Source organism: Lygodium microphyllum, chromosome 2 (genome assembly GCF_053477565.2).
Source record: "Lygodium microphyllum isolate KBCC chromosome 2, Lygodium_microphyllum_v1.1.10, whole genome shotgun sequence".
Taxonomy (NCBI): Eukaryota; Viridiplantae; Streptophyta; class Polypodiopsida; order Schizaeales; family Lygodiaceae; genus Lygodium; species Lygodium microphyllum.
The window spans coordinates 27017157-27032108 of record NC_141136.1 but is presented as its reverse complement, the minus strand read 5'-3'; positions in this window follow the sequence as shown (position 1 = coordinate 27032108).

Below are 14952 nucleotides of genomic sequence, written 5' to 3'. Positions count from 1 at the left end.
CATCCATCCTCTCCATTTGGAAAAAGAAGAACATATAACAGTGGCATATATGCCTTGTGTAAGTTAGAAATATAAATCAAGTGGCCTTGTCATGTGCAAACTTGAATGCTACGATGATCAAGTGTATCATCATCACCTTGTCCAGGCATGATTGCAGCAACCTCACTTGTAGTGGGAACTAAATATCGTCTAGAGGTGGATCGATTTTGAAAAATGGACATTCTTATTTCTACTGATGGATTGCGTTGCAAGCTTGCACCAACTGCTATAAAGGCCTGTGCGTAAGCATTGTGATCATGCATCATTTGTTGAAGCTCTTGTAGTAAGTCTGGCAAAAGCCCAGGTAAAACCCCCATGCGATTCAATAACTCATGATCAGTGTCATAAATATAAAGTTGTGCAAACTTTGGTATTTGTTGTCCATCCTCACTTGGCAATAGGGAACCCATCCGGTGATAGATTGATCCATGAACTCGAAAAGTATAACCATTTCCATTTTGAGGCAAAAGCTCATCAATTTTTGCACCCATTGAAACAAAAGCCAATGCACTATTATAAGCACGTATATTTTTTTTGAACTCTCTGCTTTGTGGATGTGTGCCATCAAGCAAATTACATAGAGTTTGTGGTGGCTGCTGTAGAGGTGACAAAATTACTTTCCCTTCTCTACAGCAATGCTTTCCAATCGAAGTTGTACGCATTGTGTTAGTTTCATTGTGCCACAACTTAGCCATGCAATGGTGACAAACCTTGCAAAGGGTACCAATTGCATGCAAATTTGGTTTTTGGAAGAGCAAAATTGTTACTGATGGATGAATATCCAAATTAGGTGGCATGTCATGGAGAATTGAACAAAATCCACCATTTTGAGGTAAAAATATAGGAGCTTGAATACTGTACTGGTCATCTACCATCTCAGTACTTGCACCTGCATTATGGATAGCTTCATTCTCTTCTTGAATAATGTGAGGCAATTGAACATCTAAGGACAGTAATGGTGCACCAGGCATTTGAGCACTTATATCAATTGTATTTGTTGTAGTGCGATGCAATTGTTGTAATTGCGTTCTTGCTCTTGCCCTGTGTCTACATTCAGCTCTAGTAGCATCAAGCATTTGCCTACAATTTCTTAATCCACCATCTGGATTATTTGTGTTTCCATTTTTTTGTCGACTTGTGCTATGTACCTCCACTCCGAAGGGTAGCAATTCATGGTTATCCAACATCTCAACATCTATATTGTGGATAGTTGCATTGTCTCCTTGACGAATAGGAGGTGGTTGAACTTCCAACGGCAACAATGGTGCAACTGGCATTTGGACACTTGTAGCTTGGATGCCATTGTATCTATCTCTATCTATGGTAGCATGATGCAGTTGTTGCAATTCTGTTCTAACTATTGCCATCTGCATGCGTTTAGCTCTTGTAACATTAAGCATTTGCCTACGCACACTCAAGCCACCATTAGGATTGTATTGTCGAGTTGTGGTAGACATATGAACCTCAAAGGATACCAAATCATGAGCAGCAGAGCAAGATGCAGTGCGAAATTGATTGGTTTGATATAGCTGATTTGGGATTTGAACATCCATATAGTTTCCATTTGCATGATGTTGTTCATACATATCTCTTGCATGGTCACGAACATGTAATTCAGTCCTAACTCTTGCAATGTGCCTACGTTTATGTCTAGTAATTTTGAGCATTTCCCTACGTGCACGTAATACACGATCTCTAGGCACAGAATGTGTTGGAAGTACCATTGTCGAGAAAAACCTGAGATAAAAAGAAAAAGGTACTTTGATATTAGTAATTGCATACTTTTATGACATAGGCGTACTAAAATTTCTTCCTATCTCTTAGGGAAGACTTTAGCAAAGATATACCTCAAGATAAATTTGTTCTAAACACTATTTCAATATAAAATTTGAAGATTATAACATCACATAAGCAACAATATAATCTTACATGTGCAAGAATATAAATTGAAAGAGCATATTATGTCATTATCATGGGGCATACAAAAGTCCAAATCACATGAAAATTCTCAAACCCAACAATAGAATGACATATCTATCGGAGGATCCGACAAAAAGTTATTGAAATCCTTAGATATGCTAAGAGAACTATGCATTGTATGATGAACTCATGCGACGATTCAATAGGTTCAACATTGCAGAGAACCTATTGAGGCAAACTTTTAGAGATATGACATGCACATCGAGGCAAATGCTCTTAGCTGCAAGCACTATTGCATTCTTTTGAGCTAGTAATTCACACACTCCATCCTCTATACGATTATTGCTCTTAGCAAGGTCTCATAACTTTTCTGCATGGTCTTCCAAAGCACACCTTGGCAAGTGCTTGCGAACCAACTCATAGATTTCTCCTATATAGCCCTTTATTTCATCTATCTCATCTTGCAACATTATCCCATCAGCCAAGCCTCCTTCATATTTTTATGCCAGGATTTTTTCGATCCTTTGAAGGCGATCACCAAAGTTTTGACAGAAGGAGTTCGAAGCTCTTTAACGTTTGTTTAAACTCTTGATTTGCTTCTCAATTGCATCCAACCGATGCAGGAGCTTTAGGGATACAACAGAAGTGTTGTGTCCTTTGACCATGTTTGAGGGCACGCCGTATTGACTTCCTCCTAGCCATGTCTTTGGCTTTACGCACATTCATTCGTGCTTTGGGAGTACACAAAACAATGTATGGTACATGGACATTGTTTCTTGCATCAGATGTTTCAGCATGCTCCATACTGCCATGGTTACACAAAGTATTAAGAGAGAGAGAGAGAGAGAGAGAGAGAGAGAGAGAGAGAGAGAGAGAGAGAGAGAGAGAGAGAGAGAGAGAGAGAGAGAGAGAGAGAGAGAGAGAGAGAGAGAGGGAGGGAGGGAGGGAGGGAGGGAGGGAGGGAGGGAGGGAGGGAGGGAGGGAGGGAGGGAGGGAGGGAGCATATTTAAAAAGTAATTGAATACTTTCATGACGTAGGCACACCAAAGTATTACAATATTTATGCATACATGAGAGAGACACAATGAGACTATGTCGAGAAAATATTTGACACAACTTTTTCTCCACATGAAAGCATGAATATCCATACACACATGAGTGACATCATAAAAGCATTAAACTATTAAAGTATTCAAGCATTAATTACAACTTAAATGAACAAAATATTAATTAAAATATTATTAGCATATATATACATATGAATACATACTATTAACACAAACATAATAATGTTATCACACATTTTTTATACTAAAACACATAAACACATTAATTAATCAAACACTTAAAACACGTAATACATCTTAACAATGTAATGGCACACATAACACATTAATTAATAACATGCATAAACACATTAAGAAATAATATTAACACACTTTCATATCAAAAGACTTTAATGTAGCACAAATCTTTAGTTATGAAAGATGCATTTGCTATTTTGAACTTTGACCTATTTAAGAAAGTTATAGAAACGGCTACCATTACACAAAAAGGATTCACCTAGAAAATGAGACCTAGAGCTATACTTTATAGTTTGTAAGTTATCAAATATAGCTTTTAGAAGGAACGTAAAGAATGTGGCCTAGAGCCATGCATTGAATATGTGAGAAATCCTATGTGGACTTTCTAGAATAGCTTCAAATTGTGGGACTCTTCTTTCCAAAAATGTTTTATTGAGCCTACTAAACTTTGAATTCCTAAGTTCAATTTGGAAAAAAAAAGTCATAGCACTTGATCAATATTAACCACTAAAATCATCCTTATGATGTAAAGATAAGATAGAGAATTTGAAACCACGCAAGCATTTTTCACATGGGGGTTTGGGTCTTGCACATGGGCTAAAAAGCCTATTATACATTCCATTCAACTTTAATGTAGCACAAATTCCACATGTGTGCATGCATGCACGTCTATGTGTGACCTCCTCATAAAACCAATTAAACATTCTTTTCAAGGGAAAGAGAAATTTCCTATTACAAAACGCCCTTGAGACAAAGCATTCCAAAGCAAATACAAAGTACAAAGCAACCTTATAAGGGACTTCCATACCAAAAATTAACTTTGCTTATGTCAATTATTGCATCTGATTAAAATTATTGATAGACCTTGTGGAAGGCATCCAATGATTTTCTTGTTCGATGTCATTAGAAAGATAATGACTTGGTATATTGTTGGTAAGAAAAGCAAAGCCTTCTCTAAAAACTTTAATAAGTGATAAGGACAGATAAGGTTTCAGACGATACCTGCAGCAGTCCGCAGATGATACTCGCAGTAGTGGCAGACAATACTCGCAGCAGTCACAGACGATACTCACAGCACCTCTTTATATAGAGCTGGCTGCTGCGCAGCTCGCCACGCAGCTTGAGCTCGAGGATGTAGCTTGAGGATCACGATTCGCCCCCATGCAACTCGCCACATAGCTCAAGCTCGAGGACGCAGCCCGAGGATATCAATTCGTCGAAGACAGGGGCGGTGGGCGCTTCGATGTTCGATTCGTGGGCGAGGGGTGCTGGACGCATGGCACCCCCGCGGGAAGTCAAGGGGAGGTCGGGGGCTGCCATGTGGCAGCAGCCCTCGACCTCCCCTTAATATATAGTAAGGATTATGTAATTGTGACTTTTTGGACTAATTGAATCTTCTAAGGGTTAATAGCAATTTCTTCTTTAGAGATATGTGCCCAAACAATGCTCCCCTCTTATCACGAAATACTAGTTTGAATGGATTTTGTGGCATCCCAAACTTTCTTCACTTTTTGAAGCATTACCTGAGATGGTACAAATGATCTATCTTTTTGCCAAAAACACAATAGTCATCTATGTGTTAGATATGATCAATGCCCCACCCTCATTAGGTGCTACCAATGATCCATGGTGCTCAAAGTTGTAAGGCCCCCATTATGAGGAGAAGCCAAATGTGAGCCCGGACATTGGTTGAGTCCTGACTTGTATATCAGATGAGGTCTATGTGACTGGATGGCAAAAAGGTGACTGTTGTGGGTCTAATCTTTGGGTTAGACAGAGTGTTTAAGCTGGTAGCAACTCGAGGCGCATTGTATCGAGTTGCAGTGTAAGGGAGTTAAAAGGGGCCCCTATTGTGGGGTCTGGGGGCCGCGGAAGCTAACGACCTTCGCGGGCTATAAAAGCTAAACCTCTTCGCAGCCATCTCTCACTCATCTTTCACCCAGTCAGAGTTGTTGTTCCAGCTAGCCTTAAGCTCTTCACCTATCTTCTGTCTAGATCGCCATCTAAGCTTCACACAGTGGAAGTGCACGGGTGGACAGAGCCATCTTTGTATCACTTGTTTGGAGTTAAAGAATTTACTGATTCTCCTCTTATCTGTTGTGTACTCTCTATCTCTTTCTCAGATTCTGTTCGCTGCGCCGTGTAATATTTTACACTATGAAACCATGCATGAACATTATTGCCAAAAACACAATAGTCATCTATGAAACCATGCATGAACATTATAGGATATAAATCAAAGCTCCTATGACCACTCCCTAAAATTCAAATGGACCATTTCTAAAGCCCAAAATCCATGATTATGCTTACAAATGCTCCCCATTTCCACGTAGACCCAAATCTTCTTGTTCTTCTTTGGGAAAACAACAATAGATGAGGGCCATATAAGTTGATTGATAGGTTTAATGAAACCAACTTAATAATTTTATCAATCTCTTCCTTTACTTACTTTGCATAGTTGTTCATGTGGTACCTCATTTGTATTATTGCTTTGGAATCCACTTTCAAATCAATTCAGTGTTGATATACCTTAGGGTTGAAACCTTTCATATTAGTGTATTCCCATGTGAATATATCCTAAAACTCTTGACAAAGTTATGCCAATTGATATTTATAGTCTTCATCCACATGAATACTCATTTTAATTGGTTTAGAACTTGTCACAACATCTAATGTACCTCTTGTGCATGATCCTTAAGTACTTGTGTCAATTTATTAATGGTATGTTCAAATTTAAACTCTACATCAATGATAGCTTGTTGTCACTAACTTTCTCCAAAGTTTCCAATCTTTGTTTTTTTGTTATCTTGCAATTTCTGCAATTCTTCATTAGCCTTCTATTTTTCTTGCATAGGCCTACAAATGACTTCCTCAAAACTACCACTTTTATAAATGAGGCTCTCATTTTCCTACATAGGGATTGCAATTTCCTATAGAGGATTTGTGGTCTTCTATAAATATTTGTAGGCAATACATTGTATTTTGCTAAGATATATTCCACATCAACTTCAAATGTTGGCACGATAGTGGGATTAGCTTGAATAAATAATTATTCTTTATCCTCACTCATTTTTGCTATGATATTACTTGCTTGAGCTATCAAAGGCCTAAACTTAGGTTTCAAACTGACTTGGTTGGCTATACAGAGCTTTATCTCTTTGACAATGTGAGGAATTATTACTATATCTACTCCCTCATCTTGCTTAAGTTTGGACAACTTGAACCATGGTCTACCTAGTAACATTTGATAGGAATCAACTTATCCCTCCATGTGGAGTACTACAAAATTGATTTATATTTCAAAACCTAGTACTCTCATTAATTGACTCTTCAAGACCCCCAAAGGTTGAAGTCTCCTTTTGTCAACCATCTTTACTTGAAATGGTACAAGCACCAAACATTGTAGCTTTTGAGCAATATATAATTCTTTAGGGATGATATTAACTCGTGAACCTCCATCCAAAATAAAAGATGATCAAACTTTATTTCCAAATACTCTACTTAAATAGTGTTGGGGTTAAAGGCGCCTATGCCTAGTCGCCCATGTATTAGTTACACTAATAGTACCCACACACTTGTACACTACACGTTTGTGGGTGCCCATCCCTGTCACTTCATTCTTTATTCTTTTGGTGACATTTGAATAAAGGAAAGGCTGGTCACACATTGTGATTGTTGGAGTTCCCATATTGTGTGTGTGTCTCTCTTTGGCTCTTGCTCCTTTCACCATAGCTCTTGCTTCTTCTCCATGCTTCCACTTCAGGGCTCACTCCCTTCAACTGGTATTAGAGCCATCTTTCCTAGAGCTTGAGCCTGACCCAACCCATGGAGAAAAGCTTCAGCTCACACTTTCAATGGCAGCCATGGATCCTTCATCCTCAGGTATGAATTGAGCTCTACCCTCTCCCCGACTTCTTCCTCTATCACCTAAGGCTTGTTCCATGGCTTCCCTAGGACCTATTAGAGCTTCCCCAGTGCCACATTCCACTTAGCATAGGTAGCAAGGGTGGTCGACAATTCAGCATGAATTGCATCTTCTTGTTGCCCCTCTTCCTTGATTAGTTTACTTCACCCTACCTCACCTCCAGCTCCTAGCATTTCTCCCGATCTTTGGGCAATCACTTGGCATTGTACTTGACACCTTTGGCATGAGTTTGGGCATAAATTAGGGCTCTTAGATTCAGCCATTAGCTCATAGTGTATGACAGTTTATGCTGGTTATGTTTCTGGATTGCTTTTGAGTTGAGATTGGAGTTTTGAATCTTGACATCGGTTGTCATTCACTATTATGTATAGCTATTTGATGCTCCAGTAAGAGCTTTGCAAGTTACTTGGATCGGATGCTCTCGGATATATGCTACTTGTATCTTGCATGTATGGATGCCTTCCACATGATGTTTTGAGCTTTGTTTGCTCATCTAGCATTTGACTTTTGTTATAATGGAAGCCACTACTTGACATTTGGATATTATATTGAGCATTTGGTTATGTAGTTGAGCTTGAGGGTCTTCTAGTGAGATTGTGGGACTTGGTGACATGTACATGCTCTTGTTATGCTTTATGTGTGCAGTTGATGCTTAGTGGGCTGATTTGACATTCCTCTTAGGCAAGCATCTATCTCTATCACGATGTTGTCAGTGATGTATGCATATTGGTTGGTTATGTATTGAGCTTCCGTTACATTGCTCAGTCCATTGTGCCTTTAGTTGGTCTCTTTTGTTACCCATGACACCCACTATATGCACAATGGTTATGCCTATGGGATGTATCTTAGTCTAACACATTAATCCTTTGACAGTTCTTAGTGCCAGTCGCATATTCACTCACTACTAGTTGGAGCTATTCCTTAGCAATTGTAGTTTGTCTTACATCAGTGATTACCATCCTTGGCATTGACTTTTTACTATTACACTTCGCTTTTAGCATGCTATAATTGCAATTTACCGCACTATTTATGTGAGTAGTCACATTCATTTGACAGTTCTTTGCATTGAGTTTGTAGACAATTCATTAGTTGGTTAGTACTCCTTGTTTTTAGCTTGATTTAGCAGTGGTTTTAGGTCTATTTGCAGTAATTATAGCAAGCCACTTTGACAATTTGAGCACTTTTTTACCTTCATTATGGTTGGTAGCTTGATTGATAGTGCTATCTTTAATATTGACAAGATGGATGGCTCCAACTACAGCTATTGGAAAGCCCAAATTTGACAAGTTTAAGTGTAAAATATGTAGGTTAGGCCTTTGAAACATCAGGGTGTCAAGCCTGAACCTATTGATGTGTAGAAGATTGGGCTAAATTAGATGAGCTATGTAAGTCCACTATCTTTTTGTCGCTCTCTAAGCACGTATTCTATAATGTTGTCTCTGATGGGAAATCCGCATGGGACTTATGGGAAAAGATTCACAATGTCTATGACCAATAGAGTCCCACTTCTCAGATCTATTGACTGAAGCAACTCATGGACCTTCACATGAAAGAGGGCACTTCTATGTCTGCTCACTTAAATGCATTTCATTTCATTATCAATATTTCTCTTCACAAGGGTTTGAATTCAAGGGTACTTCACTCCCCTTGTTCCTCTTAATTACATTGACTAAATCATGGGATACATTTCGTACAACTCTGTGTGTCAACATGCCTACTAATGGGATACAGTTGCAAGATGTAGAGGGTGCACTCTTGATTGAAGAGGTTAACAAAAAGAATGTCTGTGCTTCCCGCACATCTCATGCTTTGACAATTAGAGGCCATAATGCATGTCATGGGAGAGACTCTCAACAATCTCGCTCTCTCAGCCATGTGGACAGTCCTCGCTGTAGGTCTCATGACCATCAGTCCTCATTGGCTCATCATTACAATGGGAAAGAAAAAAATATTTGGTTGTAGTGCCATAAAATGTGCAAAGACAAGCATAAGGAAAAGGACAAGGGTAAAGTATAGGACAATAGTGATAATCACAACATTGTCTGTAGCAAGTTATGAGTTAATATTGAAGAGATTAATATTGTGGTGATGATTTCATACTTGCAGCTTCTTCTCTTGATACTTTATAACTAGCTGAAGCTTTGTTTGGGTATACTTAGTGTTGGTTGTGAGTGATAGATTCAAAGGCTTCATTTCATGTGACCCCTCATAGAGAGTGATTTCACTCCTATCACTGTATGACTGGCTCTGTTTGTTTGAATAATGACCTAATTGCAGATAGTTGGTATTGGTGATGTCTGGTGGTTCAGGTTGCATGTTTAGTCTTCATTATGTATATCATGTACTCACAAAGAGCCTTATCTTTGTTGGTACTTTGGATAATGCAACTTATGTAGTTTCTTTTGATGATTCCTCATGGAAGACTACACGTGGGAATCTTGTCATTGCATGTGGTGCTAAGTCCACTATTCTCTACCTCTTGCTTGTATCTGGGTTAGTTGACTACATTTTGGTAGTGGATGCACTTCCACATGTATCTCTTGGCATCATTTCCTTGAGCACATGTCCTTGAAAGGAATGAAAGTGCTTACCCATTTGCAGTACCTTCTACTCCTTGACTATAAATATTTTGAGTCTTGTGATCATTGTTTATATGAAAAGCAGACACACAATATGCATAAAAAGTTTGGTATGATATGCTTGGGTGAGCCTTTGGATCTTGTTCATTTGAATGTATGTGGTCCCATGCCCTACAAGTCATTAGGTGGTGCAAAGTATTTTGTTACCTTCATTGATAACTATACACATAAGGTCTAGGCATATCCTATTAAGTAGAAATCAGAAGTCTTGGCTACATTTTAGCATTCGCTTGCTTTGGTTGAGAACCAATCTAGGTATAGGCTGGAAGGCCTCAGTTATATAATGGGAGTGTATATGTCTCTAAAGCCTTCGAGAAGTTTTGTGATGAGAGAGGTATTAAGCATCAATTGATTGCCCTAAACACCCTACCCTAGAATGGTATGGTTGACCAAATGAATATGGCAATTCAAGAGCGAGTTTATGGTATGCTTAGCCAGGCAGGCTTACCATAGCATTTTTGGGCTGAGGCAGTTACTACTACTGTATACTTGATGAATTGGTCCCCATGTACTACTCTTGACTACCAAGTTACAGAGAAAGTATGGTCTAGGAAACCTCCCTTATGTGCTCATTTTTGTGTCTTTGGTTGTGAGGCTTTCTACCATGTACCCAATAACAAGCACAATATGCTGGATCCTAAGTCTGGAAAATGCACCTTTCTTGGTTATGGGGATGTAGGTGAGATGGCCTATTGTCTTGGGATCTGTAGGCTCAAAAGGTTATCCACATCCATGATGTTGTTTTCCATGAGGATAAAATGCATAAGTAACCTGAGCATGTCGTTGAGATACACAGGGTGATATTTCAAGTTGAACCTCCTACTACTGTATAGCCAGTTAGATAGCTTGTAGCAACAATTGATGCCCCAATGGCCCAAGTCCTTGATGCTCCATAGGATGTAAATTCCCCACAACTAGCTTTGAGACAGTCTACTCTAGAGATAGACAATAGCATATGTGGTTAAAGCCCTCTATGGATTATGTTATAGTGACAAATGATGGTGAGTCTCTTACTTATGATGAGGCCATGCATAGAGGTGATAGTCACTCTTGGGAGAGGGCCATGCAGTCAAAGTATGACTCATTATAGAAAAATCATACATAGGATTTAGTTCCTTTGCCTAGTGGTAAACGTGATTTGCCATCCAAATGGGTGTACAAGTTGAAAAGTACCCTTAGACATCCCAAGTTCGGATACAAGGCTACATTGGTTGGTTAGGGCTTCAAGTAGGAACATGGTGTGGACTTTGATGAAGTCTTTTCTTCTATTGTGAACATGACTACCCTATGCTTGTTACTGGTTTTGGTTTCTCAACTTGACTTAGATCTTTATCAAATGGATATCAAGACGGCTTTTCTTCATGCGACTTGCATGATGAGATTTACATGGAGCAATCTAAGGGCTTTGCAGACCCTAGTAGGGAAACCCTAGTGTGCAGATTGTGAAAGAGTCTTTATGGCCTTAAACAAGCACTCGGGGAATGGTACCACAAGTTTGATACTTTTATGTATTCCTAAGGTGTTGAAAAACACGGATCTAGAGCATGGCAAGAGGTATGGAGGTTGGAAGATAGAGACCAAACTCATGATGACATAGACAAGACTTGATGTCACACAAGTGAATTAGGTTCCAAGATTGAGACTTGGAATCATAAACACAATCTTGTGTATAAGATTGACAATGACCAAGACACTAATTGAAATGGTAAAGCATCATGATATTGCATTCATCATATATCAAAAAGTGGTAGTCAAGTACAATGCTTTATAGTTGATGGATGGGTAGTAGTTTCCCTTTCTGTGCATATGGGATTCAGTCTGCCTACATGTCCTAAGCCCAGAACTACCTCATACAAAGAGGCCACAGTGGGTGTGACTGTAAATCTCAACACAAGGATATTCCCGTAATGATATGGATCCATTTTTATACACAAAGAAGGCTCATGATGGAAACCTTATGATTTTGATCCTCTATGTGGATGATATATTGATTGCTCGAAGTGCTCATGATGAGTTGGATGCCTTGAAAGGTCAACTCAAGAAGAGATTTGAGATGAAGGACATGGGACATGCCTCACATATTCTTGGGATGCATAGTGCGCAGAATCACTCTAAGGGGTTCCTTATCATAGAAAGTAGTACTTTCAGAAGGTCCTTCAACGGTTTCATCTACAAGATGGTAAGCCTATTGGTTGTCCTCCACCTTTGCATGTAAAAGCTAGTCATGTCGATTGTGTGTAATCCAATGAGCAAAAGGCTGAGATGGCCAAGATCCCTTATGCATCCATAGTGTGCAATTTGATGTATGCCTTGATAGCTACTCATCTTGACATAGCATTTGTGATGAGAGTTATGGCACACTATATGGCTACCCTAGCAGATGGCATTGAGATACTGTCAAGGGTATCATGAGGTACATGAAGGGCACAACATCTATGTGCATTTGTTATGGTGGCCAAGATACAAGAGTCATGGGATACACTGACTCTGATTATGCAAGACATGCATATAGTAGAAAGTCCACCTCTATCTATGTCTTCACCTTTGCAAACTCAAGATGCTATTTCTTGGATGCCTAAGGTGCAAAAATTCACGGCCCTATCTACTACAGAGGCAGAGTATATTGCAGCCAATTGAGGCTTGCAAGGAGGCTCTCTAGTTATGTCGTCTGGTGGCAGATCTTGGCATTATTAATGTAGTCCCTACATTGTATTCAGATTCTATGAATGATATTTAATTAGCCAAGAATCTAGTCTTCCATGCAAAGATGAAGCACATTGAGGTGTGTTACCACTTTATATGAGAGGTTGTTGAGGACAAGTCCCTTGAGCTTGTCAAGATCTCAATTGACCAAAATCTTATAGATCTACTCACTAAAAGCCTCTCAATGTAGAGCATTTTGCCTTCCTTAGGAAGTTGATTGGGTGCTGGATGAGATGATATCTTTCCTCATCCTGTTATACTTATGTACTTTTGTACTTTGTCACATTTTTTCTTTGTTCTCTCCTCACCAGGGGCACATTTGCCTTTGAGTGGGAGGTTGTCAGGGTAAAGGCACCTATGCCTGGCCACCCGTATAATAGTTACATTGACAATACCCACATACATGCACACTTGTATGCTACAGGTGGCAGGCACCCATCACTGTCACTTTATTCTTTATTCTTTTAGTGACATTTGAATAAAGGGAAGGCTGGTCATATATTGTGACTGTTGGAGTTTGCACATTGTGTGTGTGTCTCTCTCTCTTGCTCTTACTCTTTCTTCTTCCACCATAGCTCTTGCTTCCGCTCCGTGCTTCCACTTCAAGGCTCACTCCCTTCAAATAGTGGATTCCTTATAGTACACTACCTTTGTCTAAGTAGGAATCACTACTTGGCATTATGTTGTGCTATTTGCATCTTCAACTGCTTCCATACTTTTCCTTGCTTGGTCATAATTCTTAATAGAAACTTTTCTTTCAATCCTAAAATAAGATCTAAAATTTATTCTAGGGCTAATTGCAAAGGAGACTTAGCTAATGCCTTACATAGCTCATGAGAGTCCTCTTTTTTGCTCCTCATGAGAACTTAGATCCTCATGATTATCATCTTTTTGCTACATGATTTCTTTTAAACCTTATTATTCTTGACCAAACTCTTGTCTTTACTCCATTTCTTGCAACAGATCTACGGGGTTAAACTAATTCACCCCCCTTTTTCTTTGAAATGATGTTACTTTTGTAGCTTTCTCTTGCACATCCCAATCTCTCTTTTTCTTTACTTTGCCCCTTGTAATAGCCAAGGTATCAGTGTCCTCTAGACAATCTTCCACTATAACGCAATTTGAGCAATCATACCTTACATGTTGTTCCAACACTTGTTGCTGACCTATAGAATTCTCCTCTTTTCATGACACCTCTAATATCTCAACTTCATTATTCTTTGCTTTAGCTATTGGCCTATGGATTCTGCCCATTTGTAATCTCTATTAGGACAATTTTTGTGGATGTTGATGATTGTTGACCATGAGATGCTCTTGTTGGTTGTATTTCTTTCAGATGTTTTTATATGCATCCCTCTTTCAGCCCCATGGTATATCCATAACTCACAATTTGGTCTTGAGATATATCCATGTCTGCCATAGTAATAGCAAGGTCCTCTTGGCCTTTGTTGTGCATTATTCCATGGTCTTGGCTAGTCATTGCTTCACTATTTCTGTGGCTAATCCTCTCTACCAAACCCTCTATATCCTCTCTATGATGCCATTTCAAGTACAACATTTATAGGTGCTACTTGTAATGTTTGTTGTATCATCCTAGAGTTCTTGATACTTGGATTATATCAACATTCTTTTGTCTCATATCTAAATTTCTAAAAAATAGTGCAAGTTTTCAAATTCCGCTATGCATTCACTACCCCCATATCCATCAATCACTTTTTAATCTTTTTCATGGTTTTCTTTTCTTCTTTGTCTTTTCTTTTCCTCTAATCCCTATAGGTGGATGCTGTTATTGTAGGAATTAAACTATAAGATTGTGGATACCCCTTAAAAAGAAACATGTAATTGTAGAATTCTTAAATAGACTTTAGTTTGTTGTTGAGGGGTATCAAGTCAAAGGCCTCAACCACGAGGATTAAAAAAGAAGAGGTGCAGAGAATAGGGACATGAAAAATTAAGAAGAAAAAAATAGAATTAATTTAAGATCCAAGAATCTCCACAAGAATATATATGGATAAGAATCATTACATTCACCTGAGACAATAGCCCAAGCCCTATGTTTTAGGACAATATCCTAATGTATCTAAGACGATGGCTCAAAAGAAACCTTGATAGCGGACTGATTCCCAATCAAGTGGTTAGGCCGATGGGATGACATACAAATGATTGCGATTATGAGTTGAGTGCCTCTAATGTCCTTGGAGAAGTTAAGGACATGATGAAGCACTACACCGATATAATTTTTGAGCAATATAGAAAAATAGCTATGGATGTCAATTTTAAGAAGTAGCAGAATTTGATAGGGAGTTGATGCCCTGAAGAGGGTGCCCCCTCAAGATTCAACTGTAAGTGGTGTGGTGGCCTACATTTCTCTAAGAATTGTCCAAATGTCAAATGAGATATTTGCAAAAAGTCTAGCCATTTA